General features: G+C 42.4%; 1 protein-coding gene across 5 annotated transcripts in view; it reads left to right on the forward strand.

Annotated features, from left to right (window-relative positions):
• The first annotated feature begins 939 nt into the window (after nucleotides 1–939).
• ANKRD11 (ankyrin repeat domain containing 11) overlaps nucleotides 940–18,754 on the forward strand; it is a 265,234-nt gene continuing 247,419 nt past the window's right edge. For all 5 annotated transcript variants that reach the window (XM_036440842.2, XM_036440838.2, XM_036440840.2 and 2 more), the window contains exon 1: nucleotides 940–1,054. The gene's annotated coding sequence lies outside the window, so the exon portion shown is untranslated. The remainder of the gene's footprint in view (nucleotides 1,055–18,754) is intronic.

An 18,754-nucleotide genomic window follows, 5' to 3' on the forward strand; every position in this document is an offset into this window, starting at 1 on the left:
GGTTCCAGGTCCGGGCATACCAGTATGCCTGGGGTGCAGGCTCGATCCCCAGTATGGGGCGTGCAGGAGGCAGCCCATTGATGATTCTCTCTCATCACTGATGTTTCTCTCTCTCTCTTCCTTCCTCTCTAAAATCAATGAAAAATATATTTTAAAAAATCTATATTTTTAAAGAAGTGGGGCTGGACTCAGTCCCGAACAAGGTACCACCACACAACCCCATCGACCATTCCGCGCTTTGTGAGGTCACAGGCGTCGGTGAGGAATGCACAGGTCTGCGGGTCCATGAGGGCACGTCTCTCAGACCACGGCGAAGGGCCTCATGTCCGCATCATGTGTGTGCAACGGCACACAGTCCGTCTCCCAGGTCCTTCAACACCAGGCCCTGGCTCTCTACAGTTCCCTCAGTCACTTCCGGCACTTGGAAAGGCCAATTACCAAGCCCGAGAACGAAAAACTTAGCCTCCCCTTTGCGACTCAAGCATCCAATCCAGCTGCTCGATACCCTAACGTCCTGTGAACCCGGACCCACGACCTTGACCAATCCGTCCTCGGATGTCCGTCTGGTCCCGCCTCAGGCCTGTCACGAGAGTTGTCAATCACTCCGTCGCCCTTTCACCCGGCGTAGAGTTCCTCCCTGACGTCGTGACGTTTGCAACCCGGTGCTCAGCGCCTGGAGCCAATGGCGGTGGCGGATACGGCGGGCCAATGGGCGGCGTCGTTTCATGAGGCCGGCGCCCGCCGCAGCCACCGCGGGTCCCCGAGCCAGAGGCCGCCCGAGCCGGATCACGATGGAGCGAGGGCCACAGGCGGGGAGGCACCGCCGCGGAGCGCGCGGCCTAACGCCCCCTCAGTGATCATCTGAGCCGCTGCGGCGCCGCCGAGTCCGGTCGCGCCCGAGGGGCCGCTTCGCCGGCCTCGGAGTCCTCGCAGCCTCCGCCGCCTTCCCGCGCGGGCCGCGGGCCGGGAGCCGGGCCGGGGCTGCATGGCCTCGCCTGCGCACCGCCGCTGAGCTGAGCCCGCGTAGCCGCGCCGTCCGGAGCCGCGCCGTCCGGTAAGAACCGCCACCGGGTCGGGGTTCGGTGGGCACTGAGTCGTAGGACGGTCTCGCAACCTGCAGGCCTTCCCGGCGGGGCGGAGCAGCGCGACGGACTTCGGGCGGGCCTAGGGGCCAGGGCCGCCGTGAGGGGCCGCCGGGGGGCTCCTAAGGAGCCTGGGGGCCTGGGGCAGCGGTGAGGAGCTGGTGGTGGGAGCTCAACGTGGGCCCGGGGACTTGGGCAGCCCTGAGGGGCCGAGAGTGGGCTCCGAGTGGGTTGGGGGCCCGGAGCAGCCGTAAAGGGCCGACGGGGACTTGGGGTGGGCCTCTGGGCCGGGGGCAGCTGTGAGGGGCTGACGGGGGAGCTCTGGGTGGGTTTGAAGCTTGGGGCAGCCCTTAGGGGTTGGGGGGTGGCTCCGGACGGACCTGAGGTGCCTGGAGCAGCCGCGAGGAGCCCACAGGGGCTCCGGGCGGGCCCGGAGCTGCGGCGAGGGGGGGGCGAGGGGAGAACTTGGGGCAACCGTGAGGGACTGAGCGGGAGCGGGAGCGGGGGCGGGGGCGGGGGGTGGTGCAGGGCAGTGGTGAGCGCTGAGGGTAGGTTCCGGGCCGACTTGGGCAGCTCGCGGGGTCTGGGCATTAGTGAATGGCCTAAAGGGGACGGCCTCGGGACCGGAGCAACCGCTAGGGGCCTACGGGAGGCTCTGGGTAGGCCTGGGGCAGCCGTGAGGGGCTGAGGGTGGACTCCGGGGCGGGCCTCGGGGGTCCGGAAGCAGCTGTGAGGGGCTGAAGGTGGGCTTGGGGGCCCGTTGTAGCCGTGAGGACTGAGGATGGGCCTTGGGTTCCGGGGAAGCCATGAGGGCCTGGGATTGGGTTATGGGGTGGTCCTGGGGGGACCTGTGGGGCTCAGGCAGCCATGAGGGGTCGACAGTGGGCCTGGGGGGCCCAGAGCAGCTGATGTAAGGCGCTGCAGGGGAATGTTGGGGGTCCCGGGCAGCCGTGGGGAGCTCAGGGGTGGGGCTGGGTGCCCGGGGCGGCCTTGAGGGGCTGAGGGGGGCGTCTGGGAGGTTTGGGCTGTTGTGAGGCGCTAGGGTGGTCTCCGGGGGTCCAGAGGACCTGGGGAGTGGGGGCACCGACCTCTGACCCGCCGGAGGGGCGCCCTCATGGTAGTGATGGTAGTTGTTATTCCCAGTCTCTATTATTATCGTTGTTTTGAAATGGGAGCTGGCGGGTTTCGGGCTCCTAGCCGGAGGGGGCGAGCCAGCCGTGGCCCTGGAGGGAAAGCGGGGGCGGCGGGCTGCAGGAAGAGCGCGTGGGCTCGCAGAGGGGCAGGAATGCGGCGGGGGGGTGTTTGGTGGGGGGAGGGTAGGTGGAACTGGGGGGGCGGGTTGGAGGGAAGCGGTGGTGGCTGCTACAGCAGCCCTTGGCCTCAAGGAACAATGTGAGACGTTGCTTGAAATGTTAATTTCCGTTCCTCATTTCATCATTCCCTGGCAGGGCGGTAGTGCGGGTGTGTGTGTGTGTGTGTGTGTGTGTGCGCGCGCGCGTGTGCGTGGGCGTGTGTGTATGTGTGTGTGTGTGTATGTGTGCGCGCGGGCGTGTGTGTGTGTGTGTGTGTGTGTGTGTGTGTGTGTGGTTTTTGGCCCTGCCTCATGGATTCAGTCCCCTCTCAAAGAGAGATTGTGCTTTTAAATCCTGTATCCCTGCCTTTTTTGGGGGGGGGGGGGGGGAGTCTTAATTTTTTGAGGTTCTGTTTCTGTTGCCTCATTCAGGCTTTTTTTGCTTCTGTTATGTTTTTGGAAAGCCAGTCTTTTATCTCTGCTTTCAAGGAGTATTGGAAGATTAAGCTGTTCTAAGAGAGCCCTGTGTTTTGAAAACCATCTTTTTCCCCCCAGCATACTTAGGTATCATGGTTTCTATAGGTTGTGAGACTGTTTCATATCCGTTTGCAAGAACAGTGATTTTGCAAATTTCTCTGTAGAGAAATAAAATCTCAGGCTTCTCTATATTGTGTTTAGACAATATTCTTTAAATTTCTTTTTAACGGAGGAGTAAACGTGTGCAGTTGTTGAATTGCAAAACAATATCTTGGTCCTTTTGATAAGATGAATTCAGCAAAGTGATGAAAGATGATATTGCTTGTGGAAAAATGCCATTGAAACAGTTACTATTTTGGTTTGTGCAAACCCAGTCAATGGCATTACTTGGATAGTTCTAAATCAGAGACCCTGAAACTGTTTCTTTGGTCTTTGGGTTCTTCATTTCTCTTAATAAATGTTGGCTGTCCTGGAAGATCTAGAATTTTGTTTGTGTCGTTTGAGAATGATTGCATAAATACTCTGATATTAATTTGAAACTATAGTTAAAAAAAAAGAGAGGAAAAACATCTTGCTCGACTTTGATTGTGACCCTAGAATTGAATCCCTATTTTGGTATTTCCTCCCCCACCCTCCATTCAGCTGTTGTTCTCTTTCTGTAGTTTCACGCTTAAGAGCAGATCTCATTTGAGAGGCTGGGCCTCTTGAATGGAATGAGATGGGAGGAAACAAAGACCAAGTTGCTATGACATTTTTCTGTGTTCTTTGTGCATGACTCTTGAGTTAGTTAAGAAGCTACCCAAAGAGATTGCTTGATTTGATCTAAATTGGAAACTTTCAGAAGTTCTTTTCTTTTGTTTTCTTTATTAAGGTATTAATTACATATGTGTTCTTATTCCCCCATTGCCCCCACCCCCAGAAGTTATTTTCTTGTAAAAATTTTTATTGTAGTAAAATACACATAACATAATTCACCAGAAAGTTTGTTTTTAAAGGTGTCATATAGTTTTTATATATCATTTGCAGTTCTAAGTTTGTGTCAGCTTTTTTCCTCGAATTGCCACTGTCAGATGTTTTTCTTTAGACCCTCTGTGGACTAGCCATGTTAATCACACTGCACCAGCAATGTATTTTTCATCTCTCTAAACCAGATGGACTGCTTATGACTGGTGGCTGTCATTTTAGCTATAATTACATTGTTGGTACAGTGGACAAGTAGAACTTTCTACAATGGAATTAAGGAATATTGAGAATATTTTTCAAGAAGCCTTTTGTACCTTAGATTTTTAAGTATATTTCACATAGTAAGGTTATGTTTCATCCCATATAAGGAGAAGTTTTTGCATATGGGCAATGAGCCCATCATCAATTAGATAACATAATTAGAGAGTGTCAGTAAATGATGGTTCAGAGCATAATCTGTATTTGTTGCTAAAATAAGTGTTTTGATTTGTTCATTACCCTGTATAAGTCCCTTTATCCCATAAATGGTAAGTGAAATGGATAAACTTCCTTCAGTAGCAAGATGTTTGCTAGTTAATAGGTGAAAATGATGATACTTTGCTTGTTTGACCACATGCTGTCAGTTTATTATTGCTGTTTAGTTAGTACTCTGTGGGGATTGAATTTGGCTGGTTGATAAACTTTATATAAAAATTGCATGAACTCAAATAACTAAATGTCTGGAAATGTTTTCAGTGTGTATTCTCTTAATGTGCATTTCAAATGCAATTTTTGTACAATTCAAGTTTTTCAGTTTTATCTTAAAGTTATATGAAGTGAGTGTTAATCCTCAACTCTTAGAACTCTGGCAATTAGAGATAACCAACATATAAAGCCTTTTTAGGTTTAGGAAATGGTCCACTATAACAACTTAGTTAATTATTTTTTAAAAATATGTTTTTATTTTTATTGATTTCAGAGAGGAAGAGAGAGAAACATCAGTGATGAGAATCATTGATTGGCTGCCTCCTGCACATCCCCCACTTGGGAATGAAGCCGGCAGCGGGGGCATGTGACCTGACTGGGAACCAAACTGTGACTTCCTGGTTCATAGGTCGATGCTCAACCACAGAGCCATGCGGGTTGGGTAACAACTTTGTTAATTCTGATAAAGATGTTTCTATTTCTAAGTGGCTCTTCTTTGCTATTGTTGTTTCATGGATCTTATTCATGATATCTTTTAAGCCTGAGCAGGACTCATCTGTGTACTTAAATGTCTGTTTTTGTTATTCTTTTGTACTTCCTTTTCTCCACCTCAGTATTTAAATTTTTCTTTAAATTCACCTTTGAACCAAATGGCATTTTGCTTGATTGATTGGTTGATTAATTATAGAGAAAGTGAGAGGGAGGGATTTATTAAGAGAGAAACAGGGATTTATTGTTTCATTTATTTATGTATTTGAGATTCTTTTTTAAAAAAATATTTTTATTGATTTTTTTACAGAGAGGAAGGTAGAGGGACAGAGAGTTAGAAACATTGATGAGAGAGAGAGAGACATCGATCAGCTGCCTCCTGCACACCCCCCACTGGGGATGTGTCTGCAACTAAGGTACATGCCCTTGACTGGAATCAAACCTGGTACCTTTCAGTCCACAGGCTGATGCTCTATCCACTGAACCAAACCAGTTTCAGCTATATTTAAGATTCTTTTTAAAATACTTTTTAAAAATATATTTTATTGATTTTTTACAGAGGAAGAGAGAGGGATAGAGAGTTAGAAACATCAATGAGAGAGAATCATCAATCAGCTGCCTCCTGCACACCCCTTACTGGGGATGTGTCCGCAACCAAGGTACATGTCCCTGACCGGAATCAAATGCTCTACCCACTGAGCCAAACCAGTTTCAGCTATATTTGAGATTCTTGTATGTGCCCTGAGCAGGTATTGAACCTGAAACCTTGGCGAATGGGAAGTATACGCTAATCAACTGAGCTACAAATGTTATTTTTATGATAATGTCCCAACAGCTTATTAACAATCAGACCCTGGTTGCATGGCCCCTCCCCCTAGACTCCACTCTTATGCTGGGTCACACTACCTCTGAACTGGTGCTTTGGTTACACTGGCCTTTCATTTCCTAGATTGAGCAATGTGCCTTATTCTTTCATGGCTGAATATCTGCTGATTCTTTGGACCAGTGCACCAGGGTCCCATTGAGTCGCTTCCCTTGCAAATCTCACCTGTCTCCCCCCCCCCCCCCCCCAAAAAAAAATCTCCCAAGAAAACTTCTACTTAACCATTGGGTCTTAATAAATATTGCTTCTTAGATAGTTTCTGGGCACCCAGCACCCATCCTAGGGCATGATACTAGTTGTAGAATTGTCTCAAGAAATATTTGTTGGCCCTAACCGGTTTGGCTTAGTGGATAGAGCATTAGCGTGGACTGAAGGATCCCAGGTTCAATTCCAGTCAAGGACACGTACCTTGGTTTTTTCTAACTCTATCCCTCTCCTTCCTCTCTGTTAAAAAAAAAAAATCAATAAAACATTTAAAAAGAAATATTTGTTGAATTGTTTAAAGCCTATGTATATAGGAAGTATTGTATATGTGGAAGTATTTGAGTAATTTTAAAAGGCAAAATGTAGGTTTATGAACTTTTATTTATTTGATTAGGAATTGTGTTATGTGCATATCAGCCATCTTTCCACTTGTTTTCATTATAAGTTTGCCTTTACAGTTTAGATAAAGGTGTGGGGACATGACTTATAAAATTGTCACAGACAAGAAATAAAGGAAAATTGTAAAGGTGAGGTTATCTTTGTCACAGAAAAAAATGATTTCTGTGAAAGCAGTTTTAGAAGGACTGCTGCTTTTTGGGGACATAGTTTGAGGCTTGCTGAGTGTAGTTTGTTGCTGTTACTGCTCGTGGCTCTTACATATTTAATTTAGAATTTTGAGTACTTGGCTACATGTAACAGAAACAGTGGTTTAGCACTGTAGTATAGTCCTTTGAAATTGTTAGCATTTTAAGTTATTTTTTTGTAATTCTCACCTGAGGATATGTTATTTTTCTATTTTTATTAATTTTTTAGAGAGAGAGAAAGAGAGAAGTATAGAGTGGCTGGCTCCCATACACGCCCTGACTGGTATTCAAACCCACAACCTAGGAATGTGCCATGATCCAAAATCATTTTGGTGTATGAGATTGCCATTCATTCAACTGAGCCACTCAGTCCGGTATTTTATTTATTTTTTTACGTCCTGACTGTATAAAGTTCCTGGGTGTGACACCAAAACCTTAGCTTAAGTATAAATCCCCCAGAATGGAGGTGGCCCCTTAACATTTCTCCTTCCATCAGTTTTATCATTTTAATAATATATTAAAAAAAAGAGAAATACACCAAAATGGAGTTTTGTGTTATTTTCCCCCCATTTATGTTTGTTTATAAAATTTAAAAAGAAGGAACCTGTTATGTAATTGACAAAATGGCTGCTTTTATAAAGGCTAATAATCATGGATATAACTTAGGTGATAGACATTTGAGTTCTTGGTTCCGGAACAGTGAGTTGAATTTGTATGATTTTTTTTTAACTTTTTAGGTAGTAAGGGATGGGAGGAATTGGCTGTAGTTGAAAAAACTGAAACATACAATTCTAGAACTTGCTGGTTCTGTGAATACAGAGTAAAGTGGGTTTTCACTGTGAAAGGACTGAAAATCCTGTTGCTGGTTTCTTTGATTTATTTTGTGTCCCCCGCACCCCCTTCCCCTAAGGTTGAGGTAATTGTCAGGGGAGCAGTGGTATAGTGTCCCTATTGCCTGGCTGAGGGCAAGACCCAAGTTTCCAGTTCTGTCCTTGGCTTCTGTGCAGTGAATTATTTATTATCCTGAAAATCTGTAGGCACTCTTTTTTCCCTTTAAAGAAACCAATGTGCATCTGTTCACTGCATAAAAATGTCGGCCTCTTTTCAACATAAAACATTTTTGTTCACTTAGATAAAAATTAAAAAAAAATACATTTTATTGATTTTTTTACAGAGAGGAAGGGAGAGGGATAGAGAGTTAGAAACGTGGATGAGAAACATCTATCAGCTGCCCCCTACTGAGGAGGATGTGCCCACAACCAATTCCTTGACTGGAATTGAACCTAGGACCCTTCAGTCTGCAGGCCGATGCTCTATCCACTGAGCCAAACTGGTCAGGGTTAGATCAGAATTTTTTGTCAAGGTTAAATAAGATACATAAAATAGCCCTATCCCCTATTGAGTTAACTCTAAATAAAAGTGACCTTTAAGAATGGCTGAAATTGCAATTTAACCTGTAAAGGTTTAATAACTTTCAGGTTATCTTTTCATAAAAAATGTAGCAAGTACCCCCAAATCTACCAATACAATAAAATTCCAATTAAAAATAAAATGTAGCAAGTAGACTTTTCTCAGCTTGTTACTAATAGGTGTCCCTTCCTCCCAAAGGTAGTCTTCAAACCAAGAATGCTAGTGTTCTGGAATAATGAATATTTCTAAATAATGAGAAGATTGCATAGTGTGCTTAGTTCATAAGATTTTAGCTAAAGTTGTGTAATTAGTTTTTCCCCACTGGGTTCGTATACAGCAAAATAAACAAAAAATACTTTCACTTAATTCTGGGTGACAATGTAAACTTGAGATCATTGTGTTATACTGTGTAAACTTATCTAAAATAGAGAAGGTGAGAGAAGCAGTGAGGAACCTTCTTACTCTTAAATTAAGCCTTGCTAGTATGAACCACATTTCTAAATGTGGTTTTACATCCTGTAAAACAGGAAGTAAGAATTAAATAAAAAAAAAGCACAATAAAACCCCAAGCAATATTATTGAAGGAATTAACTTAAAAAAATTTACTAGCCCTGCCCTAGCTGCTTTGGCTAAGTGGATAGAGCGTCGGCCTATGAACTGAAAGGTTCCAGGTTCCATTCCGGCAAGGGCACATGCCTGTGTTGTGGGCTCAATCCCTGGTGGGGGACTTGCAGGAGGCAGCCAATTCATGATTCTCTTTCATCATGGATGTTTCTATCTCTCTCTCCCTCTTCCTTCCTCTCTGAATCCTGTTGCTGGGCCAAGGTTTCTTTGATGTCATGTGTCCTCATATATAAATAAAGATGTATTTAAAAAAATTTACTGCCCTAGCTGCTTTGGCTCAGTGGGTAGAGTATCAACCTTTGTACTGAAGGGTCCCAGGTTCAATTCCCGGTTAAGGGCAATTGCCTGGGTTGCAGCAGGCTCTATCACCAATAGTGCAGGAGGCACCCAATCAATGATTTCTCTGTATCATTGATGCTTCTGTCTCTCCCTCTCCCTTTCTCTCTGAAATAAATAAAGATATATTAAAAAAAAATAGTACTAGCCCTGGCTGGTTTGGCTCAGTAGATAGAGCTTGGCTGGAGGACTGAAGAGCCCCGGGTTCAACTCCAGTTAAGGGCATGTAGCTTGGTTGCAAGCTACCAGCCTTGGTCAGGGGTATATGGGAGGCAACCAATCTACGTGTCTCACATTGGTGTTTGTCTCTCTCTTTCCCTTCTACTCTCTCTAAAAATCAATGGAAAAATATATCGGATGAGGATGAAAAAAAATTACTGAAATGCCTGGCTAATTATAGAATGCACAGAACACTTTAAAAAAATGTTTTGTTTTTTTAAAAACATATTTTATTGATTTTTTACAGAGAGGAAGAGAGAGGGACAGAGAGTTAAAAACATTGATCACCTGCCTCTTGCACACCCCCTACTGGGGATGTGCCCGAAACCAAGGTACATGCCCTTGACTGGAATCGAACCCGGGACCCTTAGTATGCAGGCTGACGCTCTATCCACTGAGCCAAACCGGTTTCAGCGAGCTTGCCTTTTTGGATTATTACAAAGAATAAAGCTTGGCCTTTAAGTGTCTGAAACTGAAGAATTTGTAGTGTTAGGTTAGTAGTACATAATCCCTTGGGTGATTCTGATTTCAAGGAATTTTTATACTGTGAATTTTTTCTTTGCTAGAGGTGTATGATTTGGTCCAAATTTATTTTGATCACCCACATAGTATTTTCAATAATTTGAGACTAGTCTATCTGAAATTTCAAGTTTAGTTTAGTGCTTAATATATTAAACTATTCGCCAGGTGCATGAATTTGTGCACATTGAAAGGAAATTCATTAGAAGAAATATTTTAATATCATTATTTGTCCTTTATAATAGAAGTGTCAACCAAATTCACAGTCAACAATGACAGATCAAAACTTGCGTGCAGTTGGCGCCAGCAAGAGCTTTATATGTATCACATATGTGCGAGTCAACTTAGCCTTTTATAGATACAGAATAAACTTGCTTCATTAGGCCTGCTTTCTGATGTAGCTACACTTTTTTAGCCCAGTGAAGCACCCCAACTTGTCTTTCAGGTAATTGTTAGGAACACAGCGGTAAATATCAACATGAAACATTATTATTGTAGATCACGCAAGGAGAACAAAGGGTAAAATATTTAACTGCAGCAGTGTTTGACTATATTCTGTGCAGTGAGAAAACCTGAAGTTATTTTCAAGGTCTACCATTTTTTACTTCTTTTCAGTTGGGTCAAGTTTCTAAGCTTTCTAAATCTCCATTTTTTTTTGGCTAATGAAAAGAAAATAGGATTTTTCCACCAAGACTCCTATTTATCTACTTTAGAACTTCTGTGAGGATCAAATGAGATGAGGCATGTGAAAATGCTTCACAAACATTTGGTTACAGTGTGAAATGTTTCCACCTGGCCATAAAGCAAGTGGTGTTCCTGGGGTGAAGAAACTGCAAGGAGGCTAGTTCCTAGAAGAGGAAGCTGGGTGTGGCTACATGACATTACCTGGATGGTTGGAGATGTAGGATGTTAGTCATATATATATCTATACACCCACACACACACACACATATATATATACACACACATATATATATACACACACATACACACACACACACACACACACTCTCAAAATATTTTTCTATATTAGCCCCAACACATGAAAAGGCTAATCTTTGAATTGTGTACTTTATCTTTTTTAAAAATACATTTTTATTGATTTCAGAAAGGAAGGGAGAGAGAGAGAGAGAAACATCAGTGATGAGAGAGAATCACCTCCTTCATGCCCCCTCCAACCATGGCCTTTGACTGGAATCAAACCCCAGGACCCTTCAGTTGAAGGTTGATTCTCTAATCCAGTGTTTTTTCAACCGCTGTTCCGCGGCACACTAATGTGCCACGAGATGTTGCCTGGTGTGCCGTAGGTGCAGACAAGACAAGAATTTTATAATTTTTCACTATTTTGTTTACTTAATATTTCATAATAAAGTAATTATAAAATACTTTCTTTGTGTTTATTTGATGCCTATTCAAGAGAATTACTTTATATATAGTCAATATAGGCACAGAGTTAAATTTTTTAACCTTTTCTAATGGTGGCGTGCCTCGTGATTTTTTTCATGAAACAAGTGTGCCTTTGCCCAAAAAAGGTTGAAAAACACTGCTCTAATCCACTGAGCCAAACCAGGGAGGGCAAATTGTGTGCTTTATCTCCTTTTTTTTTTTTTTTTAAGATATATTTTATTGATTTTTTTTTTAGAGAGAGGAAGGGAGAGGGACAGAGAGTTAGAAACATCGATGGGAGAGAAACATTAATCAGATGCCTCTTGCACACCTCCTACTGGAGATGTGCCCACAACCAAGATATATGCCCTTGACTGGAATCGAACCTGGGACCTTTCAGTCTGCAGGCCGATGCTCTATCCACTGAGCCAAGCCTGATTAGGGCTGTGCTTTATCTTTTAATATGAAACTTAGGAAAGTGATATGTTCTTTCACTCATAGCTTAAATAATTTTCAGCAGATATAACCTTAAAGAGATTTACATGCAAGCTTATTTTTCTTTAGTGAAGAGATTAGACCTGATTCTGCTAAATTTGGGTTCTTATCAGATAACTGAGTAAGGAAGACCATGTTGAAGCAATAACTTTAATTTTTAAAGAAGGATATTTAAGTAAAGATCAATGGTACAATGAAGTTTTAGAAAGTTGGGGAGAAAAATCATATCCTAGAATTTTAAATATAGCCTCTCCTTTTTCTTGATAGTTTTCTTCTACACTCCCAAATATATTCTTTCAAGGGGATGGGGTCACATGTAGATGGAGGGTGTGTTAGAGGAGGTGACAGGAGTTGTGAGGGCAGAAGGAAAACATGCTCTCATAATTTGGAGAAACTGATTTAAAAAAATACTTTAGTGTTTTCTGTTGCTGCTGTAACAAATTGCCATCAATCAGTGCCTTAAAACAATACAAATATATTATTTTAGAGTTCTGAAGATAAGCCTGACATGGATTTCACTGGATTAAAATCAAGGTGTCAGCACGTTGGTTTCTTCTGTTCTATGAGAGACTCCATTTCCCATGTCTTCCATTTTTTAAGAGGCTGTTCACATTCCTTGGCCCTTTCCTCCTTATTTATTTATTTAAAAATATTTTTTTATTGATTTCAGAGAGGAAGGGAGAGATAGAAACATCTATAATGAAAGAAAATCATTGATTGCTTGCCTCTGGGGATCAAGCCTGCAACTGGGCATGTGCCTTGACCAGGCATCGAACCATGAGATTCATAGGTCAACACTTAACCACTGAGCTGCACCGGCTGGGCTTTTTCTCCATTCTTAAAGCCAGCAGTGTTGCATCACTCTGACCTTCCAAAGTCACATGTCCTCCCCCACTCTTCTGCCTCCCTCTTCCCCTTTTAAGGAACCTTGTGATTAGATATGCCTCACTTGGATAATCTTGGATACTCTTCCTATCTTCTGATTAGTAACCTTAATTTCACCTTCGATCTTGATTCTAATCCTTAGCTGTGTAATCTAAAATATGCACAGGTTCCAGGGATTAGGATAATGCTGGGAGCATTATTCTGCTGACCACACTAAGATTCCATAGATGCTGTCATTGTAGATGAGGTTGGGTCTGATCTTTGTGCAGTTGGCTTTGTTTTAGTTCACAGAAAGATCTTGATTCTTGGAAAGCCTCAGTGCTATTGGTCAGCCATTGTTGTCTGGCATTGATTGGGGATCAGTTAGTGTGGTGGAAAAGACTGTTCTGGACAATTTTGCTTAAGTAAACTTTTATTCTGTAATAATTTTAGATTCACAGAAAAGTTGCAAAAGTAGTACAGAGAGTTCCATGATATTATTATTTTTTAAGTCAGACTATTTTATTATTTTTTAATGCTTTTTAATGACTTCAGAGAGAAGGGGGAAGGAAAGAGGGATAGAAACATCAATGAGGAGAGAGAATCATTGGTTGGCTACCTCCTGCATGCCCCCTTACTGGGGATTGAGCCTGCAACCTGGGCATGTGTCCTGATCAATGCTCCCTTACGGGGATTGAGCCTGCAACCTGTGCATGTGTCCTGGTCAGGAATCTAACAGATCTCCTGGTTCATAGGTTGACGCTCAACCACTGAGCCACACTGGGTGGACCCGTATATTCTTTATCCAGGTCTCTAATGTTAACCTCTTACATAATAAAAGGTAGGTTGTCCACACTTAGAAATTAACACTGATATGTTACTTAAAAAAAATCCTCACCCTGAGAATATGTTTTTATTGACTTGGGGGGGGGGAGGGGAGAGAGAGAGAGAGAGAGAGAAACATCAATGTGAGAGAAACTTTGATCAGTTGCCTCCCATACTGAACTGAAACCTAGGTATGTGTCCGGACCAGAAATTGAACCTGAAACCTTTTGTTGGAGTACAGGACAGGACAGTGCTCCAACCAACTGAAACACCCTGCTAGAGCCGGTATGTTACTATTAATTAAACCTCAGACTTCCTTGGGACTTAACCCGTTTTCCCTCTAATGTTCTTTTAATGTTCCAAGATCCCATATTGCATTTAGCTGTCATGTCTCCTTACTGATCTTCTGTCTTAACAGTTTCTCAGTATTTTATTGATTTTTTACAGAGAGGGAAAGAGAGAGAGAGAAACATCGAACAGCTGCCTCATGCAACTTCCCACTGGGGATGTGCCCACAACCAAGATACATATCCTTGACTGGAGTCGAACCTGGGACCTTTTAGTTTGCAGGCAGATGCTCCATCCACCCAGCCAAACCTGTCAGGGCTCTCAGTCTTTTCTTATTTATTTATTTATTTATTTAAAAAATATATTTTATTGATTTTTCACAGAGAGGAAGGGAGAGAGATAAGAGAGTTAGAAATATCAATGAGAGACAAACATCGACCAGCTGCCTTCTGCACACCCCCCACTGGGGATGTGCCCGCAACCAATGTACATGCCCTTGATCGGAATTCAACCCAGGACCCCTCAATCCACAGGACCCCTCTATCCACTGAGCCAAACCGGTTTCGGCAGTCCTTTCTTATTTTTTATGACCATGGCAGTTTTGAAGAGTATGATTTTTAAAAATGTCTTTGTAGCTATTCACCCTCTTAGCACAGTTGTAAAGCATTATATGGTATCTGGTTTATCTGACTGCTTTTCCAAATATAAACTGTTGTATAATGGAAGAAAATTTTGTGATTTATTTTTTTTTGCAACTAGAATGAGTTACATGTTTTATGAGGGAACTTCTAAGACTTAGGAAAAAACTTAAACTTTTCCCCTACTTACACAGATGTAGTCATGTATATCGGTTGCTCACTGTGCAAGGCTGTGTTATAGAAACAAAGATGACTGCGACATAACCCTGCCTCACTGAGAGTGGGCCGAAAGATGTACACTTAGGGGTACTATGAAAATAAGCAAGAGTTCAGGGGAGAGATCTTTTTCTTCTGTAATCTGGGAGATGTAATGGAGGATGTGCTATTTAAGAATCAGTGCTATTTGAGAATTGGTGCAATTTCAGTTTGCAAGAGAGCAGGATAATGCCATTGTAGACTGTGGGAAGGCTCTGAACAAAGTCTGGGAGGTGGGATGTAACATGAGAATGTCAACTAGACCTATTTGAACATGGAGCTCACGAAAGAAAATGGTAGCAGATAAAGTTAGGAGAACAGACTGGAGTCAAATTTTATGGAATTTGGAATGATGCCTGCATTTGGCCTGCTGAGGAGGAAGCATTACACTGCCTGAAGTAGGACATGATGTGTCAGAGTCTGACAGTGTGGATAGACCAGATGAAAATAGAGTGATTAGTGAATGGAATACTTTGCAGTACTCCTGTGCCTAAACTTGGATTATCAAGCAAGGGATTCTAGGAATTTGACAGAGAGAAAATCATCTCAGGTTGGCCACTGCTTATGAAAGGAGGTGAATATAAGGCCACTGTTTTGTCTTCCAGTTTTTATGTTTACTCCCATCATTCTCTGCTTTGGATGAATATTGGGTTTAAAATGTGTCTCATTAGAAACACTATTATAGAAGGTAGAAAGACCATTTTCTAAGGAAAAATGTAAAAACCAGTTATAAATGGAGGAAGGGCTTTAAAATTTATTATAGGAATAATACTTGAATCAGATGAATGGCAAAAATGCCCATACCAGAAAAGTGATGAGAGTGAAGTGCCTATAGGAGAACCTGAATTGGGACCTGTCAGTGAGGAAGGGATGTCTCAGGCAAGAGGAGAATGAGCTCTCCAGCAGAGCAGTGTGGTCTATAGATTGTTAAAACAGGGACTCTTAAAGTGGCCTGCATGGGCAAGTTGTAAAGACCTAATGGTGTTTGCTAGCTTAAAAGTATTTAGATATTTAAAAAGTACTTGGACATTAGAGGGTAGGTTGATTTAGAATGAATGCAATGGGGCAAACAAGTGATGAGCAGTTTTATAAAAGGACAAGGCAAAGGAGATAGGGTTCATTGCTGACTGTCTTTTCTGTCTTGTGCCTGCTGCATGCCATACGCCATCTCTATGCTTGACAAGCCTGAATGCCCCTGGGCTTGCATTCTGGAAAGAGAAATGGGCAGTTTGGTCAGGAGAGGAAATGCTCTCTTGGGAAGTCTGACAGGCAGAGGCCAAGAACCTGGGAATGGTAACACTGTTCAGCTTATCCTTTAATTTGAACACCCCTTATGCCCAAAGACAGAGTCTGGTCCTTGACCTTAAGCAGTTGATTTTTTAAAATATATTTTATTGATTTTTTTATAGAGAGGAAGGGAGGGAGATAGAGAGCTAGAAATGTCGATCAGTTGCCTCTTGCACACCCCCTACTGGGGATGTGCCTGCAACCAAGGTACATGCCCTTGACCAGAATCCAACCCGGGACCTTTCAGTCCGCATACCGATGCTCTACCACTGAACCAACCCGGTTTTGGCTAAGCAGTTGATTTTATTAAACAGTATAAACTGTAGGTCAAGAATAGCAGTTTTAGGTTCATATAGGAGGGCCTAGAGATTTCGGAGTCTGGAGAAGTAAGTAGTCAGCCTGCTGGTGGAGGTTATGTATAAGGAACAACAAGGATGGTACTATTTGTCCAAATTCATTGTGGGGCTTAATCTTGGACTTGTGTTTGTTTTGTATCTCCCATAGTTCTATGTACTTATCAGTAGATCTCTAATCAATGTTTGCTTGAAAGATCAATATTTTTTTTTATTTTATTTATTTTATTTTATTTATTTTATTTTTTTAAAATATATTTTATTGATTTTTTACAGAGAGGAGGAGAGAGGGATAGAGAGCTAGAAATGTCGATGAGAGAGAAACATCGACCAGCTGCCTCTTGCACACCCCCTTCCGGGGATGTGCCCGCAACCAAGGTACATGCCCTTGACCGGAATCGAACCCGGGACCTTTCAGTCCGCAGACCGACGCTCTACCACTGAGCCAAACTGGCTTTGGCTATTTTTATTTATTTCAGAGAGGAAGGGAGAGGAAGAGAGAGATAGAAACATCAATGATGAGACGGAATCATTGATTGGCTGCCTGCTGCACATTGTACTGAGCCTGCAACCCAGGCATGTGCCCTTGACTGGAATCAAACTTGGGACCCTTCAGGCCGCAGGCTGACGCTCTATCCACTGAGCCAAATCAGCTAGGGCGACATTTTACTTTTTTAAATATATTTTTATTGACTTCAAGGAGGAAGGGAGAGGAAAAGAGATAAAAACATAATTGATGAGAAAGAATCATTGATCATCTGCCTCCTACATGCTCCAGACTGGGTATCAAGCCTGCAATCTGGGCATATGCTCTGACTGGTAATTGAACTGTGACCTCCTGGTTCATATGTTGATGCTCAATCACTGAGCCATGTCCGCTGGGCTAAACCATGGAGTTGTAACTAATAGATATAAGGGTACCAGATATATATTAACTGTGTTCCCAAGCTTTACCTAATTTTAAAAATGACAGCTTTAGGCCTCTTGGGGAGTCTGTAATTTGGTTTCCGGCATATAAAGGAAGGAAGAGAGATTTCTGGCAAACAATAATGTTAACATGTTCATTCTGTGCATAGTTTGGCATGCGGGTTTTAATTCCAGTCCACACTTCCATTTATAAGGTATGAGAGTTGGAATAGAATGTGTGTTTTCATCAACAACGTAGGGTACTTTTAAACATTCCCATGTAAATATTTGTTATTAGTGGCTAAATTTCCTAAATTGTAGCTTTTACTACTGAAATTGTAATTACTTTTGTCATTTAATAAGATTTAGAGCTGATAGTTTACAATTTTTTTTACTGAAGTAAATAAATTCACAGTTTGATGTGGAAGCCTACCATATAATTCAGAGAAGTAGACACCTTATTAATAGTTGTTACTTTTTGATTATGTTGATTTTCATGAATATATTCTTCTGGTATAGCTCACTGCTTCCCAGGAGAAAAGATCTTCCCTCAGCCAATGGTTCTCCCTGGCTTCCGTCATAGGGGAGAGCATTCAGGCTTCTTTGCCTTAAGGCCCCAGTATATGGCTGATATATTCTGGCAGGTAGAGCATGGTGTGGGTGAAACAGTGGTTTTAGGTTTTATCCCTATGTGGGCCTATTTCTCAAATGTTCTGATTTGGCTAAGTAATAAAAATTATTTGAAATGTAAAATCTAAAAGTCAAGTCCATTCCAGATGTTGGTGAGTATATATTAGGTCTAGTAATAATTAATGTCGTTTTCTAATACTTTTTAAAAATCAAATTTATTTAAACAATACAACAAAATTTAATCAACAATATAGTTGCCGTTGTTTTCTACTACTTGTGCCCAACGCTCAGGAAGCATTTTAATCCCTCTGTTGTAAAATTCTTGTGATTTTGATGCAAAAAATTCGGTCAATGCATTTTTGAGGCATTCTTCATTATTAAATTTTTTTCCAAGAAGAAAGTTTTGCAAAGGACGAAACAAATGGTAATCGGAAGGGGCAATATCAGGAGAATATGCAGGTTGAGGGAGAACTTCCCATTCCAACTGGCGCAGTTTTTCAGCAGTGAGTCTTGCAGTATGCGGTCGTGCGTTATCGTGGTGAAGAATTACACCCTTCCGATTAATCAGCGCGGGTTCTTTTTCTCTTAAAGCTTGGGCTAACCTTTCCAATTGGGCACTATACACTGCACTTGTAATGGTTTGGTTAGATGGTAAAAGTTCATAATGAAGAATTCCTTTAAAATTCCACCAAACACACAACATCACTTTTTTCGCATGCAAGTCAGGTTTTGGCGTGGGCTGCGGAGCCTCATTTTTGTCCAACCATTGAGGCCGCCTTTTCAAATTAACATACAGCACCCATTCTTCAGCTCCGGTAACAATTTGCTCTAAAAACGGCAAACGGTTTTGACGAGAGAGGAGCGAACTGCAAATTGTGACTCTTTGATTACGGTTGTTGTCAGTCAACTCATGAACCCATTTTCCAAACTTTTGGACTTTGCCAAGTGCACGCAATTGATTGGAAATTGCTTTTTGTGAACAATTTAAAGTTGTCGCAAGCTCTTGTTGGGTAATTTGAGGATTTTGCACTAAAAGAGCTTGAAGAGCTTCTTGATCAAAAT

The sequence above is a fragment of the Pipistrellus kuhlii genome, unplaced genomic scaffold (assembly GCF_014108245.1).
Source record: "Pipistrellus kuhlii isolate mPipKuh1 unplaced genomic scaffold, mPipKuh1.p scaffold_m20_p_17, whole genome shotgun sequence".
In the NCBI taxonomy this organism is placed as follows: domain Eukaryota; kingdom Metazoa; phylum Chordata; class Mammalia; order Chiroptera; family Vespertilionidae; genus Pipistrellus; species Pipistrellus kuhlii.